General features: G+C 35.2%; 1 non-coding gene across 1 annotated transcript; it reads left to right on the forward strand.

Moving 5' to 3' along the window:
• Positions 1-8,943: 8,943 nt before the first annotated feature.
• On the forward strand, positions 8,944-9,047 carry LOC149131309 (U6 spliceosomal RNA). Its single transcript, XR_016238154.1, has one exon. It is a non-coding gene; the product is annotated as a U6 spliceosomal RNA (small nuclear RNA).
• Positions 9,048-10,369: the final 1,322 nt, after the last annotated feature.

Below are 10,369 nucleotides of genomic sequence, written 5' to 3' on the forward strand. Positions count from 1 at the left end.
ATCCTACGTAAAATACTGTCTATGTGATCTCAAATTTTAAAGCAAACATAATTTTCTTATGGTTTCTTAAACATTCACTTGAACAAAACTGTACAAATCCAAATATATGGTACCCTAGGCATAACACCTACATGAACTTCTAACTTGTTGTCTCTTGAGGTCTCTGGGTGAGACTTGGATCCAACTTGTACAAATGCAAAACAAAAGTCAAACATAAAATAATAATAATAATAAAAATAATAATAATAAAAATAAAAATAATAATAATAATAATAATAATAATAATATTAATAATAATAATAGGATCCAACTTGTACAAATGCAAAACAAAAGTCAAACAAAATAATAATAATAATAATAATAATAATAATCACGGCCTACAAAGAACATAGACTATGTAGTTTCTGTGATATTTACATCTCAAATGATATTAAATTTTTTGAAACACCTTGTAATATTGAAGTATGCGGTCTGAGTGCTCCAATTGATAAGCTACCGGGATCCAAGTTCTGAACGGGGGCTGGAGTTTTGGTAGCCACCGTCCAGGAGAGAGAGAACAGCCTACTTCCGAGTCAGAAGGTATAATTTAAAGAAGAGGGATACAGTTAACCAAGGCAAGACAAGCTTATTAGTTCATTCAAATCAAAGTAATATAATAGTGTCTTAGAGCTGTTTCTGGGATATTCCAGGTCATGGATCAATGTGTTGATCCACGTTTCCATATCCTGGGTATTCCGTCATCGGAGACAAAATATAAAGCGTATAAGTAAGAGAATATATAAGCAGGAAACTTTTGTGTGGAAATGTAGAGAAAAATTTGATGTAAAGAAATTATATTACTTTTATTCCATTTCCTGCTTATATATTCTCTTACTTATACGCTTTATATTTTGTCTCCGATAACGGAATACCCAGGATATGGAAATGTGGATCAACACATTGATCCATGACCTGGAATATCCCTGGAATAGAGATGTCCTCTTGGGGTTCAAAAATCGCAGTAAAGTCCCTTCGAACAGACAGCCATATTGAAGTGGCTACGAACATTACTATTATATTATTTTTGCTTACTTTGCTCTACCATTAAACTAATTTAAATGAACTGATAAGCTAGTCCTGCCTTGATTTTCTTTAAATTATACATGTATATATGTAAATATACATATAAATACTTACATACATACATACATACATGTATAACAATAATAAATGAGTATATGCATATATACGTACAGGTATGTGCATACCTACGCCTACCTGTATATATAGGTGCATATCTGGGTACAGGACATTGCAAACAAAACGTAGACAAGAAAATAATAATAACCAGAGTACAGAAAACACACAAGCCACATAGAGAACATTTTCCTTCATCAGCTACCCCCATTTTAACACCGGCGATATATATATATATATATATATATATATATATATATACACACATATACGTATATGTATGAATACATTTATGTATGTCTTTGCGTTCGTCGCCCTCTAATGACAATCGGTGTTGGCTTGTTTACGTCCCCGTAATTTAGCGGTTCGCCAAAAGAGGCCAATATGATAAGTACCATACTTGAAAAAAAACAAAGCAAAAACAAAACAACGAAAACAAAAATAAAACATAAGTACTGATGTCAATTTGTTCGACAAAAGCTTTAATGGTGGTGCCCCAGCATGGCCACTGTCCTATGATAGAAATAAATAAATGAAAACAGATAAGTAGCAGCTGTAGTAGTGACAGTAATAGCAAAAACAAGGCAATTTCTAAAAATTCTTGACTTGTCTGTAGCACCGAGATGGGATTTGGCATTTCTGGAATAAATTCCACACAAACGGTGGTACTGTAGAACCGGATTTGCGCGGAACTACAAAACTGTTCTCCAAACACAAGTCACTGACCCGAGGCTACAGCAGAAGACATTCGTCCAAGGTTCCACAAGATGGGATCAAACCCAGAACCTCATGCTTGGTCAGAAAATTTCTTAACAACCCAGCCAAAGAAAAAAACGTTGTACAACAGCGTCCAAGATTTACAACGTGCGGCAGTAAAACATCCCAAATGTTACACAGCCATTATTGCGTTGCCAATAAAGTTCAACAAAATTTAAGAGTGACATTATGGAGTTAATGTTTTATCGTTTATTTCGGGGCTATCATAATGGTTTAAACCAATGCTTCTCAATTGGAATCCATATGGCCACCATGGGATCCATATCAGACTTTGTTGTTAAAGTTAATGAGCAATAAATTAATTATATTTCTGCAATACACAAAATATTTCAACAATTTTTAAAATTCATTCCTTGATAATATCTAATTATAAAAATATTATAGGATTTTTTTAACATGGAGGTTCATCAGAATAAAGTTGGAATCAAAGGAGTCCATAGGTATAGGCATGGCTGTGTGGTCAGAAGCTTTCTTCTCAACCACATGATTCTTGGTTCAGTCCCACTGTGTGGCACCTTGAGCAAGTGTCTTCTGTTATAGCCTGAGGCGAACCAAAGCCTTGTGAGTGGATTTGCCAGATGGAAACTGAAAGAAGCCCGTCGTGTATACACACTCATATTCATATACTTATATGTGTGTGTGTATGTGTATATGCGTGTGCATATTTGTATTTGTCTCCCACCACCGCTTGACAACCGGTATTAGTGTGTTTACATCCCCGTAACTTAGCGGTTCGGCAAAATAGCCCGATAGATTAAATATCAGGCTTAAAACAAATAAGTACTGGGTTCAATGCATTCGACTAAAAAAATTCTTCAAGGTGGTACCCCAGCATGGTCGCAGTCTAATGACTGAAACAAGTAAAGATAAGCGAAAATGGTAGAGAACCATTGGTTTAATCCGATGCGTGTTCTGCGTTTGCTTTAGAAAAGTTTCTCAATCTTTAAGATTTAGGAAGTTATTTTTTGCTGCATCCTGCACATTAACACTGGATGGTTATGGCTGGAAAGCCTTCGATCATACGAGTCTCTGGCATCAGGGATGACCTGAGGGTAAACAACAATAACAAACAAATAGGCCTGGTTCTCCGTCGGTTACGACGACGAGTGTTCCCCTTGATTCTGAGTACTCTACAGATGTGCGTACCCTTAACATAGTTCCCAGGGAGATTCAGTGTGACACATCGAATGTGAAAAGGCTGATCATTTTGAAATACAGGCACCAGTCATTTTTGCCAGTTGAGTGGACTGAAGCAACGAGAAATAAAGAGTCTTGCTCAAGGACAAAACGCGCTGCCACGAATCGAACTCACGTCTTTATGATCGTGAGCCGAGTACTCTAACCACTATACCATCACGAATAACAAACACGAGCAAGAAGAACAACAACAATTACGACTATGATAGACTCTCTCGTCGGTTTCGACCAATAGGCATCCAGTAATTCAACTCAGCTAAACTACTACTACTACTACTACTACTACTATTACCACCACCACCACCACCATTACTACTACTACTACTACTATTACCACCACCACCACCACCATTACTACTACTACTACTACTACTACTACTACTACTACTACTACTACTACTACTACTACTACTAGATAACAATAACAGCTGCCAGAAGTATATAACAATGCAAACAACCGCATCAACAGCTGGAATAACAACCACCGCTGAAACAAGAAGCAAAACCGACGACGAAAAGAAGAAGGGCAACAACCACTGCCTTACAGCAATGATGACAGCCACAACAGCAGCAGCAGCAGCAGCAGCAACAGAAGAAGAAGGAGGAGGAGGAGGAGGAAAAGAAAAAGAAGATAATGATGATGATGAAGATGGTGATGAAGTAGTAGAAGAAGAGGAGGAGGAGAAAAAGGACAAAGAGGAAGGGAAGAGGGAAAAAGAGGAGGAAGAAGACGATAATAACAGCGATAGAAAGAAGAACACCAGAGTTTGGCCATCCAGAATCATTGACCTTTGGAATCACTTTCACAGCTGCCAATTAACCAAAGTTGCAGGACAGCAACGATACATACATACACACACACACACACACATATATATATGTATATATACATGCATATATATATATATATATATATATATATATATATATATATATATATATATATATATATATATATATATATATATAAATTAAATTGTAAATGCAATAAATTGTAATAATTATATAATTATATAATTGTATTATATATATATATATGTATATATATATATATATGTATATATATGTATATATATATATATATATATATATATATATATATATATATATATATATATATATATGTATATATATATATATATATATATATATATATATATATATATATATATATATATATGTATATATATACATATATATATATGTATATATATATATATATATATATATATATATGTATATATATATATATATATATATATATATATATATATATATATATATATATATATATATATATATATATATATATATATATATATATATATATATATATATAAATATATATATATATATATATCAACACTGTTTGATTCCACTTATTAGTGGTTTGCCGAAGATTTACGCCATGATATCATTGAAATCATAAAATGTCGTACCATTTTGTACATTTCAAAACTTAGTTGTTTTTTTTTAAAGTTATTCTATAAATTTGAATCTTTTTTCTGTTTTATATTCTTTGCGGCCATCTTGGTAACCTAGCAACTGACTATATAACGCCTTTTTTTATGTCTTCAACGAATGGTTGTTAGTTATGTCACATTAGTTTATTTATATATTTAATGTCACAATTATATGAAGTGTAATATCAGGTGCAGACGTGATTGTGTGACAGAGAATTTCGCTTTTCAGCCAATGGTTTCGGGTCATTCCCGCTGCGTGGCACTTTGGGTATGTGTCTCCTACTATAGCTCCGGACCGATGAATACCTTGTGAGTAAATTGACTGGAAAATCCGTAAGCTACTGATTTGCAATAAGATGCACCACCCAAAGGCAGACGCAGACCGTCTTTACTTACCTCGAGCTCAAGGCGGTCGAGGTTTGATCCAATTTGAAATCTCTTACAAAACCACTACAATTGGACTTGAAACATCTAACGACTGGATGCTAAAGCTCGTTGAAAACCACGGAAGACATAAGAAGTTTCATTCTGTTACGAAGGAGAGCAAACATTTTTCTTGCGAGTTTATACATAATACCCAGGTTGAGCAGCATGATGGAAGTGCGGCAACTGTAGTTGCAAAGAAGGTGAAATCAATAGCAAAGCAAAATGCGTTTGAACAATTGGCTGATAGATAGGAACATAAAACCTCTGCATGGCAAATATGTGGCTCGTAGCAAACAAGCTGATGTAGACCAGATGCATACCCATCTGTGGCTACGGAGCTCAGGGCTAAAGACAGAGTGAAGGCTTTATTTTAGCTGCTCAAGACCAGGTCTTATTGACCCGGAACTATGAAGCCAATGGGATGAAAAATGGTGTAGACCCGGAGTGCTGATACTGTAACGACGGAATTGAAACAGTGGACTACCTAATCTTTGGGTGTAAGGTTTTAGCACCTGTAGAGTACAAATCAAGACATGAAAGAGCTGGCCAATATCTACACTGGGTAATGTATATAAAATCAAAACTGCTGACAAATAGTACAAGCACCACCCTGAGTCTGTAACTGAGGGGGAAAATGTAACGATTCTTTGGGACTTTCCGGTATGTACAGACCGAACCATCAAAGCAAATAAGCCAGATATTATTGTGAAAGATCAAAACAATAAAGTCTGTTTATTGATTGACATGAGCATACCCTGTGATCATAATATCTCGGCAAAAGAATTTGATAAGCTCAGAAAATATAAAGATTTGCTGATTGAAATCGAAAAGATGTGGCATTTCAAGAGAGTTACAATACCAGTGATTGTTGGAGCACTTGGAATGATCAAAAAAGGAACTGAAAATTATTTAAGAATGATCCCTGGCTTATCATCCATGCAGGAAGTGCAAAAGATTATCTTAATTCTTACGTCACACGTTCTGAGCAAAACATTGTTGCTGTGAATTTTCTTTCCCTTTTCCCCTCTATTTTCTTTGTCTACTTATTATTTTTTAATTTTTTCCTTTATCTTTCTGTCTTTCTTCTCCCTCTTCTCTATCACATGACTTTGTAAATGAACAATCTGGTGTATTTATTTTAATGGCCTACCAATGCATGCAGTGTGTCAAGAGGACACTCGGCAAGAAATGGAAACATAATTGAAAGATGATGATAATAATAATAATAATAATAATAATATGCCAATACACACAGATAGAGAAATTAAGGCAAATAGACCAGATATAGTTGTCAAAGATCATGAAGGAAAAAAATGCCTTCTAATTGATGTTTCAATACCAGCAGATGACAACGTTTCTCTAAAAGAAATGAAAAAACTTTCAAAATACAAAGACCTGGAAATAGAGATAACTCGAATGTGGAATCTAAAAACAGAAACAATTCCTATCATAGTAGGTGCCTTAGGTATAATAAAAAAATATTCAGACAAATACATAACAAAAACACCAGGACTTACAAATATATATAACATACAGAAAATTGCACTACTGGGTACTGCACACATTCTACGCAAAACACTTTCAATACAGTAAACATAAGAGCACCACAGCAAACCACAGCACATACCCAAGGCGCACAGAGCTGCGCTCGGTAGTGAAGTGAAAGCACGTTATAAAAATAAAACTACTGAATAATAATAATAATAATAATAATAATAATAATAATAATTTTTGCCACAAGGGCAGCTGTTTTGGCGGAGGGGAGAGGTCGATTACATTGACCTCAGTGTGTCACTGGTACTTAATTTATTGATCCCGAAAGTATGAAAGGCAAAGTCGACCTCGGCGGAATTTGAACTCAGAACGCAGCGGCAGACGAAATACCGCTAAGCATTATTATCATTGTTATTGTTATTATTATTATTATTATTATTATTATTATTATTATTATTATTATTATTATTAATAATAATAATAATAATAATAATAATTATAATAATCATTATCATTGTCGTCATCATCATCATCATCGTCATCATCATCATCATCATCACTACCACTACCAGTAGCACCACCACTACCACCAACATCATCAACACCATACATTTCTTCTTCTCCCTCCTCTTCTTCCTCCTCCTCCTCATTCTCCTATTCCTCCACCTTCTTGCTCTCTACCCAACCCCTTCGCCTCTTTAACCTTTAATTATATTTTCGCAATATTATTATCGATCACGATATTTCCTCTTTATTACTAATATTTGACACGCTTCTACACACACACAAACATACACACTCACACACCTACATACACGCATACGTTCACGCACATTAACATATATTCACATACACGCACACGCACACACGCGCATATCCATAGACACATATAGTCCATATAGGCAAGCATACAAACGCATATGCATATATAAATATACACACATACAAGCACACACGCACTGATACGCGTATCCTCATATACCTTCACATACAGACACAGACGCATACATACGTACACATACACATGCACATATACACATATGACCCATAGGCACAAACACATACACACATCCGCATGTACAGTTATACATTCGCATGTATCTTCTTCGATTTGTTTCAGCCATTTGAGTGCGGCCATGCTGGGGCACTGCCTTGAAGGGTTTTTAGTCGAACAAATCGAACGCTGAGCATTAAAAAAAAAAGATTAAGCCTAGTACTTATTTTATCGATCTGTTTTGACGAAACTCTAAGTTATAGGGACGTAAACACACCAACACCAGTTTACAAGCAGTAGTGGCGGACAAACAAGGCGAAAAGACACATATACAGATATATACATGCATCCATACATCCATACATAAACTGGAACTATTTGGTTGGGAAGCAAGCTTCTTACCACATTGCTACGCCTGTGTCCCCTCTACATATGTATATATATATATATATATATATATATATATATATATGTATGTATGTATACACACACATTTATATACACATACAGAGACATAAATATACGTTATACATAGACACACATACACATACAAAAAACACACACACAAACACACACACAAACACACACACTCACGCATACTTATACTCACACGCACATACGGACGCACTGGCAAATGAGTACTGTATTTCCCAACCACATAGTACCGGGTTCAGTCCCACTGCGTGACACCTGGGGAAGTGTCTTCTATAACCTCGGGCTGACTAAAGCCTTGTGAGTGAATTTGTTAGAGAGAAACGGGAAAAAACCCCGTCCTATATATTTATATAACGGAAAGACTATTTTCCAGTATAATGTAGCTGTCCTGGAAGGGACGATTGTTACTGTTGTTTAGCCCCAGGAAACATCGTTTCCAGCTGGCTAGACGACACAATATCTGTGTCCCTATATTTTCGAACAGGGAGTCCAGCACCCCCATCCAGCACAAGACACCATGTGTGGACCGATTTCTGGGTTATTGCTCTTTATCAGCACAGGGCGGTTGCTCGGCTAGGTGGCGTTGCTGAATTCCCGTTGGAAAATATATTGTTTTCAAAGTGACGCACAATTACTGATTTAATAAATGGAAACTTTATTATTTCAAAATCTCTCAAAAAGAGATATTCAGTAGCAGTTCTTTAAAGTAAATAGCCAACTGGAAACGATGTTTTCTGGGCTTAAACAGCAGTAACAATCGTTCCTTTTGTGACAACCACATTTATGTTGGCAAATAGTTTTTACTTTAGAGAAGTGTTACTGAATATCTCTCTTTGAGAGATTTAGAAATAATAATGTTTCTATTTCTATATATATATATATGTGTATATATGTATGTGTGTGTGTGTAAATATATATATATATGTATATGTATATATATATATATATATATATATATATATATATATATATATATATACACTAGCTACGGCGGTACATATTCTAAAATTGGAACGATACAAAGAAGATTAGCATGGCCCCTGAGCAAGGATGACACGCAAATTCGTGAAGTGTTCCATGTTTTTCCGAAAACGAGGCAACTTGGCAGAGTCGCTAGAGTGCTGAGGAGGATGTTTGCCAGCGATTGTTCTGGGTCCCAATCTCACCTAGGTCAACTCCTTACTATCAGCATTTTAATAAGTCCTGGGGTCGATTTGCTCGGCTAAAGGCGGTGATCCAGCATGGCCGCACTCAAATGCCTGAAACAAGTAAAAGAGAGTATAAGAGAGAATACATATAGATATATACATATATAACATAAATAATATATAATTATATGCATATATCCATACATATATGTACATACCGACATCTATATGTATACATACAAGCATATATGGGTAGAGGACATCACAAAAAACGTTAAACACAATGAGAAACGAAAACATAAAGACGAGGACAGAAAACGAACTTTTTTTCGAACAACGAAAAAAACAGAGAAACGAGACATGCAACATAAAGAATATTACCCATCTTCAGTTGTCCCTATACAATAATACACAAACCTTTAAAGGTATTTTTTAATATGTTGGCCACTGATAGTTTTTGAAAAATGTTGTCCTTATATTTGAAGTATATATATATATATATATATATATATATATATATATATATATATATATAGATAGATAGATATGTGTGTACGTGTGTGTGTTACATCATGCAATAAAACACCTTTTCATCAGGTGAATGCAGGAAAGAATTAACAGTTAGAAATTCTCAAGAGCAAGTACTTAGTGCTATATTACTCTACTAACACCAATTCTCTCACCGAATTTTGGTCGGTTCAGTGATGTAGCGCTATGTGCTACTTGTTCTTGAGAAGTTCTAACTGTTAATTCTTAACTGTATTCTCCTGATGAAAACATTTTTTTTTACATTATAGGTGCAGGAGTGGCTGTGTGGTAAGTAGCTTGCTTACCAACCACATGGTTCCGGATTCAGTCCCACTTCGTGGCACCTTGGGCAAATGTCTTCTACAATAACCTCAGGCCGATCAAAGCCTTGTGAGTGGATTTGGTAGACGGAAACTGAAAGAAGCCCGTCGTATATATGTATATGTATATATATATATATATATATGTGTGTATGTGTGTCTGTGTTTGTCCTCCCCAACATCGCTTGACAACCGATGCTGGTGTGTTTACGTCCCCGTAAGTTAGCGGTTCGGAAAAAGAATACGATAGAATAAGTACTAGGCTTACAAAGAATAAGTCCTGGGGTCGATTTGCTCGACTAAAGGCGGTGCTCCAGCATGGCCACAGCCAAATGACTGAAGCAAGTAAAAAAGAGTAAAAAAAGTGTATGTAATATTTCTGTTTATCGATAAAAAAAAACATGTATATAT

This window comes from Octopus bimaculoides, chromosome 23 (assembly GCF_046866305.1).
Source record: "Octopus bimaculoides isolate indiv1 chromosome 23, ASM4686630v1, whole genome shotgun sequence".
Taxonomy (NCBI): Eukaryota; Metazoa; Mollusca; class Cephalopoda; order Octopoda; family Octopodidae; genus Octopus; species Octopus bimaculoides.